Genomic DNA, 18,724 nt, shown 5'->3' with positions numbered 1-18,724 from the left:
ACTTACGTATGTGAAAACCCTCTTACTTCTATTGCCACTCATCTAAATAGGCTCTAGTTTTCAGACTGTGTCTTTCCTCTGAGAGCAACAAGCCAAAGGGGACAGTTTCTGTTCTGGCCAAACTGTTGAATTCCACTGAAATACAAGCAAAAGCAACTCCAGGGTTTTGTTGAATCCAGTTAGTTGGATGCAACTTGCACATCTGATTCTTATTAAGTGTCTTTGAGTCATCCCCACAAAAATCAGTTGAAACTAAGTGGCTGTGACATTTGACCTAGATAGTGAAGGTGTAGGGTTCAATTTGCATGTTTTGTTACTCTCTCATCTTCACATGAGTATGTACCTCCTTAAAACACCACAATAAAGGTCTGATCCTGCAATCTTCAGTCAAGCAAATCCACTGGATTTCATTGAATTTCAATGAGAATTCTGCCTGAAAGAAGACTGCAAGATAAGGCCTTAGATATCAATATGCTGTTTAATTCCCTGTCAGTTTCTAGTCATGATTTCAGAGTCTGATCTTTCCAGTTTTCACTGGCCCTTCACTGCAGAGTAACATGGCGATGGAAGATGTATTGCTCAACTTTGCACGATATAGTCAGAGTGGCATGTATCATTGTGTGTGGTGAGTTACAGGCACTCTGGGACCTGCAATCCCAAAATGCTGTAGTGATAGCAAGTTGAAGGTTCAACACCTTGCAGGACTGAATGGATGGGGGAAGAAAAAGTCGCCAGTGTATTTCTCATTACACAGTTTCTTTATTATGAAATACTAATAAGATACTTGCACCTTTCCCAGAAGATGCTAGTCTTGAAGAAAAAATTATTTAAGTAGTTCTTGGCTAATATTTTTTAGTAAGTTAGGTACTTTATTACTGTTACCTGTGCTGTAGCAGTTCAGTTAGCAATAGTTGTAACTCCTACAGCTTTACTTATCAGAATAATTGGGAAAGAGGAAGGGAGGAATTGCTGCTTCCCTAATGCAAACATACATACTTGTAAGAGACCATCTCTACCTCCCCATGTCTATTCCCAACAGTTCTTCTTGAGTATTGTAGGTCTATTAAACACCTCTCAGTGAGTTATAAGTAAGAAGAATCAGTTCCTGTCTTTTTTTCTTGGGCCAGCTGTAGTACTGGGGTTTGGTTTTTGTATGTGTGTTTTGATAAGGGAAGGGGGGACAGGAAGTTGTGACTGTGTATGGTTTTATTTTGCTATATTTCATTATTGCAATATTTCTTTGGAATGTGTGGTCTGATGGAATGAACATAGGGTTGGAAATCAGGAGAACTTAATTTCAATCCTGGCTTCTGCCATCCCTCCTCACACAGAGTTAAGGCACTATTCAGCATGAGTAGGGCTAACAGAGTAGAGTCTCTACAACAAACTATTGTATATACTCAAGTTGCCAAACTCATTCATTGGCAGGACCAACTTTCATTTTATATTGTGATCCATGGGTCAAGGTAAAAATTTAAAACTATAAGCATCCCACAACCCACAGCAAATCTCCCACTAATTTCAATGGGAGGCTTGCATGGAGATGGGAGATAGTATATGGTCATTAAATATACAGTTATCATTTTGTTTAATATTTGTTAGGGGCTTTATGGTCTCATTCAGCATCACTCCAGGGGGAAAATATGCTTCTCTTGGAAAGGCGTAGGGAATGTATTCCTAATTCTGCAATGGTCTTGAATTGCCACTAGGAGCCAGGATTTCCATTATAAGCCTCATGCAAACACAGCTGGGTGAATAACGAATTTGTTGGTTGACTGGCAATTCTTAAAACCAAATCAAAATAAGAAGTGTGTGTGTTTTAAGTCAAACCCAAAACTTTTTTCAAAATGCTTAGCTTCTTGAAAAGTAAAAAAAACACACATCATTTTTGATCCAAAACAATTTGTTTTGATTTTGAGCTATTAACATTTTTTGAAAAAAAAATTTTAAATAAAAATTAAAGTGAAAAGTAGTTTCAAATTGAAGAAAAAAAATCCCCCAAGTGTTTCATTTTGAAAAGGTCAAAACAAAACATTTCAGGTTTTTTGGAATTTTGTTTTTTTACTCAAAAAAGCAAGCAAAAATTCCTGAAAATGTTTGTGTCCCTGACTCTGCATTTTTCACCCAACAAACAGTTTTGAGAAAAAATATTTACTGAGCTCTACATGCTAAAGACAACAGCTTCTGCAACACAAAGGCCCCAGAACTATGTAGGGGGACTGGTTTAGGGACTAGAGTTGCCAATCACTGCATACAGCACCAGTGTGCTTCTTGTAATTCTCACAAGCACTAAACCAGCCCAAACCTGATTCCTTTGTGACTGATAGGGTCATACTGCAAAGTTGCATGCAGGTTATATGGACTGTACTGCAATCTGATAGTTAAGAATAGTTAATGCACTGTTAACCCCCTTGCAAAGAGAGTCCCCTTCTCTTCTAGCTGAAAGACTCAAGATTCTGGTGTTAACTTTCTCCACCTGCCCCGAACTGCTGTGCTGCTTTACCTGGGAGACAGGGAACACAGAACTGTGGGGGGGGGGGGGGGAGAGAATAGAACAGTGGATGGAGGTTTCCTTTTAAGCAGGAGAAGGGGAAAAGTGTGTGTGTCAGCTCCCATAATTCATAGTGGGTTTCATGGATTTCTCTGGCTACCTTCCTGGATGCCCCATAGTATATAGTAAGATATTTTTACTGTTCTTTTAAATCTGTAACAGGAAGCCAGGCAGGAGAGGGAGATAGGAAAGGTTCTAGGTAGAAACTGTACAGTGTTAGGGCTGGTCCACACTAAGAAGCGGGGTCGAATTAGGGTACGCAAGTTCAGCTACGTGAATAGCGTAGCTGAATTCGAAGTACCCTAGTTCGAACTACTCACCCGTCCAGACGCCGCGGAATCGAAGTCCACGGCTCCAAGGTCGACTCCGCCACCGCCGTTTGCAGTGGTGGAGTACCGGAGTTGACCGCGGCGCTTCCGGAGTTCGAACTATCGCGTCCACATTAGACGTGATAGTTCGAACTCCGAGAAGTCAAACTCACCGCGTCGACCCGGCTGGTAAGTGTAGACTAGCCCTTAGAGACAGAGCAGCTTTCTTTGTTCTGATATAGTTTGTTGTCTAGTGTTGAAATCAAGTGACTCTCCCCATGATCCTTTACCATTGTCATATGTTACTTCATATGAATAATCTCTACAAGAGCCTTTGTTGTGACTCAGAGAAAACCAGAAAGCTGATGAACTGTTCAATAGCTTCTATTAGGAACTCAAATTGTTTTCCTCCTTGCTAACAAAGGGCACTCCATTCTCTGTTCTCCCACTGACCCTCAGAGCTGTTAGCCTGACTCTGAATGGATTCTGCAGTTAGCTTGTCTGAAGTCACCAACTCTACTTTGCACCCTTTTCTTATCATCAAATGCACGCTCCAGAAGATGAGGATGTCTCCGCATAGATTTTAACCTACTATTCAAATATCAAACATTCAGTGCCCATTTATGCCTTCGGAAAAAAAATCTCCTCTCTTGGTCACTCCCATGATTTCCATGGGCAATTCAATTGCACGTAAAAGAAAGACAATATTACTAATATATATAGGAGAGATCTGGTCAAAATATTCCCCCTGGAAAAAATTGGAACTTTTTTTAAAATCAGAAATATCCCAAGGAAATACTTTTTTCCCCCCGCCAAATGGAAAAAGGTTGACCAAAATAAAATATCCCACAAACATTCAGTTGGTTTGAAGGGTCCTTTCTGGAGAGAGAGAGAAAGAAAAATGATTAAAAACCATTTCAGCTAGCTCTCAGGTCTTCTCAACCACACTACACAGTCCAGTTCAAACATGTATGATAGAGGTATTTCTAGTAGAGATAAGGAGGTGCTAGTCCCGTTATACAAGGCATTGGTGAGACCTCATTTGGAGTACTGTGTGCAGTTTTGGTCTCCCATGTTTAAGAAGGATGAATTCAAACTGGAACGGGTACAAAGAAGGGCCACTAGAATGATCCGAGGAATGGAAAGCCTGTCATATGAAAGGAGACTTGAGGTGCTCGGTTTGTTTTCCTTAACCAAAAGAAGGTTAAGAGGAGATATGATTGCTCTCTTTAAATATATCAGAGGGATAAATACCAGGGAGGGAGAGGAATTATTTCAGCTCAGTACTAATGTGGACACGAGAACAAATGGATATAAATTGGCAGTCGGGAAGTTTAGGCTTGAAATTAGACGAAGGTTTCTAACCATCAGGGAAGTGAAATTCTGGAACAGCCTACTGAGGGAAACAGTGGGGGCGAAGGACCTCTCTGGCTTTAAGATTAAGCTTGATAAGTTTATGGAGGGAATGGTTTGATAGGATAACGTGATTTAGCCAATAGGTCAATAACGTGCGACCACTGGTAATTAGTACCGAGGGTCAATGTTGGGATATTGAAAGTCTTTTTCCTGAGTGTCTGGCTGGAGAGTCTTGCCCGCATGCTCGGGGTTCAGCTGATCGCCATATTTGGGGTCGGGAAGGAATTTTCCTCCAGGGTAGATTGGCAGTGGTCCTGGCGGTTTTTCACCTTCCTCCGCAGCATGGGGCAGGGGTCGCTTGCTGGAGGATTATCTGCTACTTGAAGTCTTTAAATAAGGATTTGGGGACTTCAACAGCTGAGTCAAGGGAGAGAATTATTTCAGGAGTGGGTGGGTCAGCTTTTGTGGCCTGCATCTTGTGGGAGATCAGACTAGATGATCATAATGGTCCCTTCTGATCTTAAGTTCTATGATTCTATGATATTATTCCAACAGGGGGTGAAATGGAATATAAAATAGAATATGGTCATTCTGGATACTTCTTCTGTGAGCTTTGAGGGGACTCCCTGGCCTAGATGATGGATTTGACCCCAGTGAAATCTTGTGCAGTCGTTTAATTTAATTCTGGTTTAAAACCCATTTAGTTCAAGCTGTGCAAGTCTCTGAAAGGACACTATTATTCCAGTTTAGCATAATCTGATTTCTAATCAATTTAGGTTACATTGGACTGACCCTGGTTTGAAATGAAATATGTTTCTCCACACAATCTTTTGCAACTGTTTCACTAAACCGGTTTAAAAAAATCACTCCTTAAATTAAACTGGTTCACCTTTCTCATGTAGATATGCCCTTGGTTTTCACAATGATCATTTCCTCTTATTCCTTCAGAAAATAGTGCAAGTGGTGACAGTGTCTAATGGGATTTCCCTGGTGAAAGGAATGCTCTAGGAGCCCGATTTTCAGAGGTATTTAGGCACCTAAACTGCAGTTACTGGGATGGAACAGGGATTGCAAGCCCTGTTTAGTTCCTTGGGGGGTGGGCAGGTTACAGATTTGCCTATAGCAAAAATAAAGGTTTGCTGGTTTTTCCTTCCCCCTAGCACCAGCAAGCCAGGACAGCTATGGGAGACTGCTGAGTCCACTCTGGGATGGTCTGTACTGAAAGCTTACATTGGCATAGCTAAGTCTCTCAGAGGTGTGGTGGGAAAAACAAAACAAAACAAAACCAAAAAATAAAAAAAAAAACTCCAGAGAAACATAGCTATGCTAGCCTAACCTGTGTGGGAGAGAGGCAAAAAGCAAGGAGAAAGCTAGCAGACTAGCATGGCCTTGGAACTAGTCACGAGACAGAGCTTCTTTTTGCCTTTCCAGTCAGTACGATGCCAGACTTGGATTGGCGTGCAAGGAAACTGCCTGCCATTCTGTTTTTCTACTGTCTTTAGGGAAATAGGACTGTGTGTACATTCTTTGTAATTAAATGGGACTGAACCCAAGAAATACTTGACTGGAATCATCAATTTTTTCTCCTAATGGGAACAGCCCAGCAAGGCCCTGAATAGTGGCTTGTTAGTATTCTTACTATTTGTAATTTATTGGGCACTAATACTGTGCTTGATGCTGTAGTAACATTCTGTCCCTGCACCAAGGAGATCATCGTGGCCCAGCAAGCAGGATAATTGGTGGTGATTTTAAGTGTGTTGGCTAGAGAACAGACAAAGGGGTTACTGGTTTGTTATTTTCTGTTTGCTTATTTCAGTCAAGGGAAGTAGGGACAGGAAAAGAAAGAAAATGAGTGAAAGTGAAGCTACCAAAGAGTTGGAGCTCCACAGGTTGCAGGTAGAAGAAAACGAAAAGATGCATAAAAGAGAGAGATGAATTAAAACAGATGGAAATGGAGGCACAAGCAGCCAGACAAAAAGCAGAGCACAAGAGGGCCATGGAGATCCAGAGGCTACCCCTTCAGGAGAAAGAAAAAGAGCAAAAGCATGAACTGGCCATAATGGAGTAGAAGAGACAGAACCACACACCAGGTGACATCCCGGGGGCGGGGGGGGGGGAGGGGGCGCGTGTGTGAATCCAACCAGTCACAGTCATGGACAGTTCAGGTATCAAGGCCATACTACACTTGAACAGGTGCTGGTGGGGAGATGGTTTAGAAAACATGCTGAAGTCATTGTTGAATTGCACATGCTGGAGTCTATTTAAAGGATTTTTTTAACCTCATAATTGAGGCTCTTCATTTCTGGTTTTTATTTTGTTTTAAAGTGTCCCAGGAATTTATCAGTGTTTATTACAAAAAAGAATTAAAAAGGGTGAAAGTCAATGCAAAAAATAAACTTGAGTTTTCTGAGTAAATATTTGGAGTTAATACTGGGGACCGGGAGGTCCAGGTTACTCCTTCCAGAACAAGAAGCCAGGTCTGGGGAGTTTGGCACATCCAAAAGTTGGATTTTAAAAAGTGTAAACACTGAATGATTGCTTTAGTAAAACCTGGGACATTTTCAGTAAAAAGAAGGGCTTTACTCATCACACAGACATTTGTTCACAAAGTGAGCAACTTAAAGAGAGAGAGAGAGAGAGCACGCGCGTACACACAGCTCTCTCTCCTTCATACACCATTTTAACAGGAACTCCCAAATACAAGGACCTACAGTAAAGCAGCTAGCCAGCTCATGGAAATGGAGACAGAATCTTCTGCCCTGCTTCCTTCTACTCTCCTAAACACAGCTCTTTCTGCTTCATCGCCTCTATAAACCATTGGTGCTGACCTACTGCTTCGGACTGATCTCAACCCTTCTGTAGGTGCCAATCCCATTGGCATTACATGCACTATTTGGCAGTATTTGGTCCCCACAGAGCTGAAAGGAAGCCAGTATGGTCCGTAGGGCTCCGGCAGCCGGGCTCGGGCAGCGATTTAAAGATCCCAGGGCTCCTGCCACTGCAGGGAGCCCTAGCCCTTTAAGTGCTGCCCAAGCCTAGCTGCCGGAGCCCCATGGTAGCGGTGGCAGGGTTCCATCAGAGATTTAATGGGCCCAGAGCGCCGCTGCAGTAGTGTCAGCCAGAGCCATTGGCCCTTTAAATCGCCCCTTAGCCCTGGGGCTCCCAGCTGCCTCTGCAGCTGGTCGCTCCAGGGGTGATTTAAAGGCCCCGGGGCTTCCAGCTACAGTTGGAGCGGGGCCTTTAAATCTTTATTTAAAGGCTCCGCCTCTTCTGGTTGAGGCCATGCCCCCGCTGAGGACCCCAGCAGTACCGGTAAGTCCTTTAAGTTACTTTCACCCCTGGGTCCCCATAGGCGATCTGATCACTGTAAATCACATTCATTTAGCACATCCACCAAGTTGGTTACAAGTTATTCTGCCTTGACACTTCCATCAATTTTCTAACTTATGCCTGACCTGTAACTTATGTAAAATCAATCAATCACATCACCACTGAACTTGACCTTGAATTTCAGTTTGACATTGGTAATCAGTGTCTGTGGCTTCCAGTCAGCCCACTCATGCTTTTGGAGAAAACTGTTTTGTGGTTTACAAATCAATATGATCTGGATTCAGCACTCTTCAGATTCAGTGCACTTACTAAATAAATTGGACCAAAATTCTGTACTTGGGAGTTCACCCACAACTCTCACTGAAGTCCACAGGAGCCACATTCAGCCAACTACATGTTACTTTAAAAGTATTTACTTTAATCTTTGTCAAGATCAAAACAAGATCTATTTTAATGTGTCATACATCTGCTTCTGAGTGTAAATTGTAAAGTGCGAGATAAACTCTAGTCAAATGGATGTTATTAGGACATCACTAACAAGATCATCCATGGTGATTTCAGTTCAATTACTCCTCTTCTTGTCATGAGCAACCATCCCCTAGGAAGATTTCAGGTTCTTGGTGGCAAGTTGTCAAACTCTTCACCATTCAATGGGATTTTAATATTGTTTGACTGAGTTTTTGGTTTACTTTTTTTTTTTTAAATACTTCTTAGCTTTCTGAAGAGAGTATGTAAGGATGTTTGCTATTTTCACTGTTTTGGAGGAGACCTTAATATTTTGACATCAGTTCTTTTGCCTTCCAGGAAATTAGAAAAAAAATATATTGTTTATTTTTATTCAGTTGGTGTAGTTTTTCATAAATATTTCTAGTTACCTGTAGACTGTTGGGGCTAGTTCCACATACTAAGATCATCAAATGGGCCAGATGATGTTCCACAAAGCTCCTACATGAAAGGGCTTGCACTGCCCTTTTTTTTTTTTAAGTGCAGAAATACATACATCACAAGAAACAAACAAACCATTAAGGTACTTTTGAAAAAAAAAAGACATAGTAAGTGCACATTATATTGACTAATAGCTGCATTGACTAATAGCTATTGTTGGACGTCACTAATTTCTGGGAATTGTGTGCGTAAGACGTGGGCATACCAGGGATTTATATAGAGGCAATATGAGATTATCTGTCCTATTATATATCCCTTTCTTAATTATTCTCAACATTCTGTTTGCTTTTTTGACTGCCGCTGCATATTGAGTGGATGTTTTCAGAGAACTATCCACAATGACACCATTGAAGATAGATCTTGGTAACAGCTAATTTAGACCTCATCATTTTATATGTATAGTTGGGATTATGTTTTCCAATGTGCATTACTTTGCATTTATCAACATGAAATTTCATCTGCCATTTTGTTGTCCAGTCACAGTTTTGAGAGATCCTACGTAGCGCTTCGTAGTCTGCCTGGGACTTAACTATCTTGAGTAGTTTTGTATCATCTGCAAATTTTGCCACCTCACTGCTTGCCCATTTTTCCAGATCATTTATGTATATGTTGAATAGGACTGGGCCCAGTAGAGAACCCTGAGGGACACCACTATTTACCTCTCTCCATTCTGAGAGCTGACCATTTTTTTCTTACCCTTTGTTTCCTATCTTTTAACCTGTTACCAATCCATGAGAGGACTTTCCTTCTTATCCCATGACAGCTTACTTTGCTTAAGAGCCTTTGGTGAGGGACTTTATCAAAGGCTTTCTGAAAATCTAAGTATGCTATATCCACTGGATCCCCCTTGTTCATAGGCTTGTTGACCCTCCCCTCAAAGAATTCTAGTAGATTGTAAAGGGAAATCATGCCTCCCCAAAAACTATGCTGACTCTTCCCCAACAAGTTTTGTTCATCTATGTGTCTGACAATATTGTTCTTTACTATAGTTTCAACCAGTTTACTCGGTACTGAAGTCAAACGTACTGGCCTGTAATTGCTGGGATCACCTCTGGAGCCCTTTTTAAAAGTTGGCATCACATTAGCTATCCTCCAGTCATCTGGTACAGAAGCTGATTTAAACAATAGGTTACAGACTACAGTTAGTAGTTCTGCAATTTCACATTTGAGATCCTTCAGAACTAGCGCAGAACTGCTTCCTTCAGAAGCAGCATAGACATAGCCTAATTCACTCTAGTAATTTACCAGTGCCCTCAGCCATGCCGAGTTCTTTCAGCACCATGAAGACACATCAAGATAATTACTCTCCCTACTAATGATGTATGGCTTAATATTTTGAAATACTTAAAGGTTGGATCCTCTAGTTTATCAGCAAGATACGATCACTAGATTTTAAAAAAAATAAATAAATCTGATCTTAAAAATCCATGTAACTACAGAACTTTCTCAGCTAGAAAGAGGCTTTGTGCATGTTTCCATCATCTACATCTCTCATTCATCTAGTTCTTGGCTAAGTAGCTTATACTGTCTTTCTTAAGAGACAATCAAGACCACAATCAAGGTCTGTAATTCAGCATATGCTTTATATTTATTGCTTTTCTCTTAAATTCAACAATAAAAGACAATAAAAAGCAATGAATGTCCATGGAGCCACAACAGAAAGCCAGTTATATAGAAATAAAACTAGTGATGTAATCTTCCCAATACTAGACTATTTTCTATTGAGTTTGATGTGCCAGGGTCAGAAATTAAGAAATATATCAAGACAAATATTTTTAAAAGTGAGTATGTATTATTGCTCTGAGATGATTGTTTAAAATACAAAAAAGATTATGCAAGTCTGAAACACATTGGCTGACATATTACAAATGTAACACATAGTAACCATCAAAAAGTAAAAACAGTGGGCTAAGCCAGTCTACACAAGCTGAGGATCTGTCTGATGCCATATAAACCCAGAAAACCGGAGGCCTAATCTCAACATGTGCTGGGCAACCTTCGCCTCGCCCCCTCCTCCCCCCAACACCCATTGAAGAGATGGGCCACATCCTGAAGTCCTTCTTCAGTTTTTCCACTTTCTCTACACTCAGAGAAATTCCCTTTGATTTCAATTCAAGTAAAACCACTGGCCCACAGAACTCCCATTGACTTCAATTAGCTTTCTGTGTAAGAACGCAGCAAAAGCAGAGTTAGAACCCAATTCCTTAGGTCCTTCCAGCTGACCTAACAACCCTTGGTGCCTTAGAAAATCTCCCAAATAAATACTGTATAGAGAATTTAGCATTTCACCCAATAAAGACTGCAGTTGCTCAGCACTTTTCAAGAGCAAGCCCTTCGTTAACATGCTATGTAGCAGGAAAGAAATAAAAGCATCCTAAATGAAGCAAGAGGCCATTACATGATTCAGGATGAAGTGGCTGGAAGAGGAGATACATACCACACACAGACCCCAAAGGGCTGGTCTTCATTGCAAAGTTAACTCAAGTTGAGTGTTGCCCCTAACTCATATCCCATCCACACACAAAAATCCTTAACTTTGAAAAAGGTTTGGGGATCATGGTGGATAATGAGCTGAACATGAGCTCCTCCACTGCAATGCTATGGCTAAATGGGCTGATGCTATCCTTGGACACAAACAAAGGAATCTTGAAGAGCAGAGCAGGGGTGAAAGTAACTTACAGGACTTACCGGTACTGTGGAGTCCTGAGTGGGACGTGGCCTCATCTGGAAGAGGCGTGGCCTCTCACAATTTAAAGGCCCTGGTGCGCCGGCTGTGGCTGGGAGCCCCAGGGCCTTTAAATCAACCCAGGGCTCTCAGCTGCAGAGGTGGCTGGGAGCCCCCAGGGCTCAGGGGCAAATTAAAGGGCCCGGGGCTCCAGAGCTCTGGACCCTTTAATTTCCCACAGCAGCTCTGGCTTCTGGAGCTGCGGGTGGGATTTAAAGCCCCCCCCCAGCTCCCGCGGCTGCAGGGAACCCCGAGCCTTGCCGGGCTGGGGCCGGGATTTAAAGGGCCTGGAGCTCCTGCCGCTGCAGGGAGCTCTGAGCCCTTTAAATCTTGGCCCCAGCCTGGCCGCCGGAGCCGCAGGCAGGATTTAAAGGGCTCTGGGATGCCCACTGCGGCAGGAAGCCCAGAGCCCTTTAAATTCCCATTGCAAAAGCCAATGCAGTCCAGCACAGTGTACTGGCTCTTGCTGGTACACCATACCGCCTTACTTTCACCTCTGCCGCTACTGGAATAGTGTGTCCAGTTCTGGTGCCCACAATTCAAGAAGTATGCTGATAAATTGGAGAAGATTCAGAGAAGAGCCACAAGCAGGATTACAGGATTAGAAAACATGCCTTACAGCAATAGATTCAGGGAGCTCCATCTTTTTAGCTTAAAGAGAAGGTTAAGGGAGCACTTGATTGCAGTCTAGGAGCACCATGAGGCAGTGTGTCAGTGCAACGGCAACCCCTTGGGCCAAGGGTGGTGCAACTCCAGGGTTCACCTAGCCTTAGGGTGACCAGATGTCCCGATTTTATAGGGACAGTCCCGATTTTGGGGTCTTTTTCCTCACATAGGCACTTATTACCCCCCCACACCTCCTGTCCCGATTTTTGACACTTACTATCTGGCCAGCCTACCTAGTCTTGTGGGGCTGTCAATCTATTTCTGGTGCCCAGGAGTCTGAAAAGCCTGTCTCCAGTTCCAAGTCTGCCAGGGGTTCGTAGGAGATCCCAGACCTACCCGTCCGCCCACTCCACTAGGTTCCAACTCACGGCCCTCAAGCCACGTAAGCAGAGGAGGGAGGGATAGCTCAGTGGTTTGAGCATTGGCCTGCTAAACCCAGGGTTGTAAATTCAATCCTTGAGGGATCTTGGGGACCAAAAAAAAAAAAATTGTCAGGGATAGTACTTGGTCCTGCTAGGGAAGGCAGGGGACTGGACTTGATGACCTTTCAAGGTCCCTTCCATCTCTCTATAAGCATGGTCAGGATACTTTGACTCTGATGCTGCCCTGAGTTTCTTCCAACCTTCCCCTGGATCTCTCCAGCCTGTCCATCAGTTCACCCCCTCCTGGGCTGCCCTTTAGTAGCTTGCTTGCAGGAACAACTTTTTCCAGCCTGCTCACTCTTCTGGTAGCCACCCCACCCTGCCCCTCAGACGCTGCAATGCTGCTGACTGGAAGCCATGGACAGTGCCTGTGTTAACTCTTTAGTTGCTGGGCCAGTGCAGCGTACATATAACCCCAGAACAGGTATCTACATGGCAAACTGACAGCATTTGCTCCACTCACCACTAAGGTGCTTCCTTGTGGGCTCATCTGGGGATTACCTCCCCACTGGTTTAACACATCCTCTTGCAGTTTCTCAGCCCCCTGGTACAAATCTCTCACTCTGCAGCCTCTCTTATGCCCCATGAGCTGCAGGGCTTCCTCTTTGTGGCTTGGGCCTCTGGCCAGGTCACTATAATTCCTCCCTCCCCTCCCCTCCCCCACCCCACCCCCCAGTCTTATAACTCTGTTAAGTTCCCAACTCCAGCTCTGACCTTTGGATTTGTTCCTGGCTTCTGACTCCACTCTGACCACTAAGCCCAACTGTCTCTGCTCTGTCTACTAAGCCTGACCACCCATGCCCCAGTTCATAACACACAGCTTCCGTTAGTATGTGGGCTTCAAATGCTCTTTAAAGGGAAGGGACAGATTCATGTCCATAAGTTGTTTTGATTAAGTTAGTATTATAAACAAGGCCATAAGTAGATGGTAAAGATGGGACTAGAATAAGTAGTTCAGACAAAACTTATTGACCCCAAGGGTAGCTGGAACATTAAGCAAGCTGACACCCATGGCAATAAAGGTAAGTAATGTTTGTCAGTTCAAAGGAGAAGTGAATCAATGTTTATGGAAGGAATCTGAGGCCACACCACTAACTGAACTTTCAAGTTCATGATGGTGATAGGTTGTTTGCTTAGATTTTTCAGGGTTAATATAGACAAGCCTCAATGGATCAGTGATCTTCTCTGGTGTATAAATTACCGTTAGACTACCAAGAAAGAAAAAAAAAAAAAGTATGTTGGAAATTACTGGCTCTTCCCTTGTCATTAATTTGATGCAACAAGCTGTAGACTATGCACCAAATGCTGCATGCAAAACAAATCTGAAAGGTAAAGCGTTTAGTTTTAGTAAATCCAATTGGATGGTATGGGGCATAATGATGGAAGACAAGAGGTAAGAGTTAAATTGAAAGGTATTAGAGCCCCAGGTCTTCACCTTCTGCCTTTTGTGAGCAACTAAACAGGGCCAGCTCCAGACCCCAGCGCGCCAAGCGCGCGCTTGGGGCGGCATTTTGCTGGGAGGGCGGCAGGCGGCTCCGCTGGACCTCCCACAGAAATGCCTGCGGAGGGTCCGCTGGTCCCGCGGCTCGGGTGGAGCATCCGTAGGCATGCTTGCGGGAGGTCCACCAGAGCCGCGGGACCGGCGACCACCAGAGCGCGCCCCGCCGCCCTGCTTGGGGCAGCGGAATTCCTAGAGCCGCCCCTGCAACTAAAACACAAAATAGCATAAAGAACATGATACCGTTCAACAGAAACTGAACATGAACTGCAGCAGGGGAATCATTTTATTTCACTGAGATATTGCCTGACTATAAATGAATAGAATGTGAAATCAAAACAGAACTCCAGCAAGAGATTGGGAAGGAGCAGGTGTTCAGAAGGTACAGTAATTGTTCATCTGAAAGTGATAAAACAAAAGCACCCAGAATTTTAGATCTAGAGAAAAAACAGATCCTTGTATTCTAGTAAGAACCAGGTCAGCAACAACTGTACGAAGGAAGAACATGAAGAAAGCAATCTGTATTGGGGCTTGTCTACACAGTGGTGAAATGCACATTATAGGAATGTGAGGTCTAAAGCACACTGTGTTGTGTATTAATTGGTCCATATGGATCCTGTTGGTGGGGATTTGCAGAGGTGCACTTCTATACAGGATGCATTATTTATTCAGGAGAACAAAAGGAAGAGGAAGGAACAGAAAGCTGGAGTTTGCAATAATGTGTGTGTCAAGAGAAAAGTAGTAGCAGCAATGGCTTAGACCCCTCAAGTGGTGCGAATGGACTTCAATGCTGATATACACTAGCTGAGATCAAGTCCCGAACGTACATCCTGTAATCAGGGCACTAGTTACTGTGTGTGATTCTGCAGCTGTGGAGTTCAAATGCAAGTTGCCTTGGTGTGAAATTTGCTGCAGAACTTAAATGTAAAATAAATGAAAGAAAAATGTAGTTGTTATGGCTGCAATGAAATCCTTTAATATGTAGTTGTAGCTGCATTTGTTTGGACTAAGAATCCACCTGAACCAATATTATTATTGGTTTGCATTAACACAGTACCTCAGAAGAGACATGGACCAGGATTGCATCGTGCTAGGGTCTGAAGAAACATAAAGACCATCCCCTATCCCAAGGGGCTCACAGCCTCAGTGTAAAACAAGAGACAACAGATGAATACAGCGAAACAAGACGACAAGGGGGGGGGGAGGGAAAATAGCTTTGAGAGAGAAGGAGACCTATGTGGCAGTCCCTATAGGTTGTTGATGCTGAAACCTAATTATGATATATTAAAAACATTGATAACTTTCACACTACTGGACATTTTACTATAGTTAACAGGGAAACAGAAAAAAAAATGGACAGCCAAGAAAATGCTTTTGCCTGTAGACTTTGGGGATGCTGTTACAGCTATACAGCTAGTATGTATAGGGACTTTATCTATGCGAAGTCTCCAAGTCACCTGTGGGTAGCTGCACTGTGGAGCACTGCTGCACTGTGAACTGTAAGAGTTGAAGAAAAGGAATAAGTCCCAGCTGCTGCCAGGAAAGGATTGCCCCAGTGCAGGCACTTTGGAAGACAGCCAGGGGCTGCCTGAAGAGGACCTCATCAAGCTCCAGCTTGAGAGGCGTGCTAGGGTCAGGGTTGGAAGTGTGTGTCAAGGATGGGGTCACATCACAAAGTGCTGAAGAAATTCTCCATAGCCTTGCAGGCCATAGGATAGCTTGAGGAGGTTTCTATAGTAAGACAGACCTCCAGGGCTGTCTAATTTAGAACAGGTGCTGCTCCAGCCTCTGGGACACATCCAGTTCAGAAGGGCACAAAGGTGACTAATGCCAGTTCAGGACTTGCCTGCTTGGGGAAGTGTAATGTTATAGTTATACTGCTTGTTATACTTGTAGAGGTCTCTGGGTGGATCCTTATTAGGAAGGCCGTCCTTAGGACAAAAACATCTTGTGAACACAAGGCCTTGGAGGTTCAGCACCAAATCTCACTTCCCCAATAGCTATCACCATGGTACAAGAATGTAGTCAAATAATCCCTCTGAGTAAGGCAAGCAGGATTTGCCCCTAAATCATGAGAATTAACCACAGCAAAATGGTACTGACCTAGAATTTGTTTTGAAGTTAATAATATTCATACAAAAAGTTAGTGTGAGACAAATCAACTCGAACATGTATATAATTCCAGCATGTGTCAAACGCTCAAGCCAAGAGAATTCAGGGAAGGGGGTTGAATTGACAATTTACCAGCAAAGTGAATGGTGGCTTCCACAGTCCCTCCGGACTACAGATATCTTCATTTCTGCCACCCCACATCACAGTAATTTACTGGTACCTCCTATCCAGTGAATGTTAAATAATTGACAAAATAGAGCTAAATCCCCTCCCTTTACAGTAGGGACAGTCCTGCTTTCATTTTCACACCCAAGAACTCCCATTGACTTACAGCAGGGGGAATTTTGGGTGTGCACCGAAAGCAAGATTAGGCTCATAAGGCCTGATCCAGCATCTATGGAAGTTAATGGGAGACTTCAACTGGCTGTGGATGGGGCCCATAGTGCCTTTATATTCAAGCAAGCCTAAAATCTCAAGCTATAATCCACTTGCAAGATCAAAATTTAATATAAACTGTGCTTTAAAAGAAAGCTTTTTCTTGTCGTCTTTAAAAAAAAAATAGCCTCTCCAAAACAAAACCAAACAAAAAAACCCACACACAACCAACCACCACCATAACCAGATTCAGTAACTGTACTTCCACAGTTGATTCCAGTTTTCTTCAAATAGGTAAAGTGTTACTGGAAACATGATTCTTATTATTGCTACTTAATTTTGATGGGCTACTGAATCAAAGCTAATGAGTTCTAGAGTAGAAAAGTTTCTAGAGGGAAAACCGACTATTTTTGGAATCGATACATTCATCCATGCTAATGAGACTCCTCTTCTCTCCTTATATAGGACAGGGAAAGGGCACTAATTAAAAAAAAAAGTGATAGTGAAGGAGTGGTCAGAACAAAAGAAATAAATCACATGCCTAAAATAAAGCTTTGAAATGTTCATGAAATAGAGCTGCTCATACTGATCTTTCCCTGGCCAACACATTAGCAGGCTGGTATGTTCAAATGATTTATTTAAGCAAGTTGCAACCACCACTGCACTGATATGCAAACCATTTGATTCAGTGCCTGTCTTCAGTTCCTAGGACTTGATCATCTCATGGACTGAGCGATGTTACTAGTAACTGAAGCATCATATCTCTTCTACTTTGTCAAATTATAGTTAGTGGAACATTCAGTAATGAAGTCTAGTAGAAGCTACTCGCGATCCTAGTACTTACTGAATGACCCTGATGTTTTAACATTGCATAGTCTCTCAATTATTAAGTACTTGCAGAATAAGTCTCCTAATCCAATAGATGAAATGTAGACTACAGTATCATCCTCCCTAATTTGTATATTAGGTAAGCATCAGGAAGAGGGAATAACAGGCAATACCTATTTTCTGGTTTGTTTGGAGGGGGTGTCCAGGTTTTTCTTTAAGTTATTGTTGTGATGAAGATAAAATAGTAACTTATTTTCCACTTATAAATAAAGTCAGTGAATTAACATTTGGTTTTGTAGTAGCCAAACCATCATTAATTATATTTCATTTTATTTGTACATACCAATCAGCTTTCATCCTAGGAACAAATAGCACTTTAAAAGTTTAAGATGTATACCTACAAAACCCATATGTATGCAGATGACTAAAATGAGACAGACTTGAAATGACTTGTCTAAAGTCACACACTGAATCACTGACTCCTAGTGCCTTCCTCTAACCCTTCATTCAAATAGCAGCTGGCAGTTTGAGCAAGTGTAGCTTGGGTTTCTAAGCTATAAACATGGTACAATAGGTGGAAAGACTCCAAATTCATATTTTCTTTTTGATTAACTTTGAAATAGCATCTCTACTGCTTGCCTCTGGAAAAATGCCATGCCTTCCCTTTTCCATCCGAGGTTCACATGGTCTCACTACCAGCTCCAACTGAGCCCCAGTATTTTATTTCCTTTCCGTATAAAATTTAATGCATTACAATGTAGGCTCAGGAGGCTGGGGAGCCAGGTCACCTCCTGTGTTGCTCTGTCTGCTAACCATCCCAGAAGTGCTTTAACTCAGAATTTGCCAAGAACTAGGTCATCAGCTTGCAATCAGGCACCAAGCAAGGGACAGCATGTTGTATGTGACCATATTCTTCAGGGTCCAAGGCAGACTACAGGACAAACTCAAATATGGGGTAAGAAGTCCATAGGGTTTATTGAAACAGTTCCCCACATACACACAGTGGGCTGGAGTTCCCTGCAACAGTCTCACTAGGCCCTTCAAGCCGCTCCAGACAACGCAAACAGTCTAAGCAATCTCTTTATAACATAGCAAAGAAAGATTCCATGCAAAAACCAAACTCAATAGCCCTGTGCCAGACCTACCTTTCTCCAGAGGAGCTTTGGCAGTCAGTCACCCCTGCAGAAGTTCTGGACTGTTCCTTTCCTCAGGAAGCTACAAGAGCTCTATTCTCCTCCTTAGTCAGCCAGTTACTAAGTACTTGTCTTCCCTTAACTGCCCCTTCATTACCTGACAAAGAGTGCAGGTGTAGTGGGGCAGGGCTGAGTGGGCCTAAAGCAGCTTGCTAACCATTGCTGGTTCAATGTAGGCTGGGTAAATCCAATCACAAGTACTGTTGTAATGTCCCTGGTGCAACCTGGGAGGGTCAGTGTGACTCATGAAGTACTGGGTCACCAGCATCTTTCTGGGTTTTGACCAAAAATTTTCTGTTTAAGGGTTTTCAGGTTTTCAATAAAAAAGTCATAAACAAGTGTTTTTAAATACATTTTCCATGAAAAAATATGAATCATTTTGGCAATCTCTAACTGAAAGAAAGGAAAGAAGGAT

The 18,724-nt window shown here is 42.7% G+C and overlaps 1 long non-coding RNA gene across 4 annotated transcripts in view; it reads right to left on the bottom strand.

Annotated features, from left to right (window-relative positions):
• Positions 1-18,354, bottom strand: part of LOC120371503 — a 110,702-nt gene extending 92,348 nt beyond the window's left edge. For all 4 annotated transcript variants that reach the window (XR_005584409.1, XR_005584408.1, XR_005584410.1 and 1 more), the window contains exon 1: positions 18,262-18,354. This is a non-coding gene — a long non-coding RNA (uncharacterized LOC120371503). The remainder of the gene's footprint in view (positions 1-18,261) is intronic.
• Positions 18,355-18,724: the final 370 nt, after the last annotated feature.

Source organism: Mauremys reevesii, linkage group 9 (assembly GCF_016161935.1).
Source record: "Mauremys reevesii isolate NIE-2019 linkage group 9, ASM1616193v1, whole genome shotgun sequence".
NCBI lineage: Eukaryota > Metazoa > Chordata > Testudines > Geoemydidae > Mauremys > Mauremys reevesii.
Note: the sequence above shows the minus strand (reverse complement) of the source record. Positions and strands in the feature narration are given on the sequence as shown.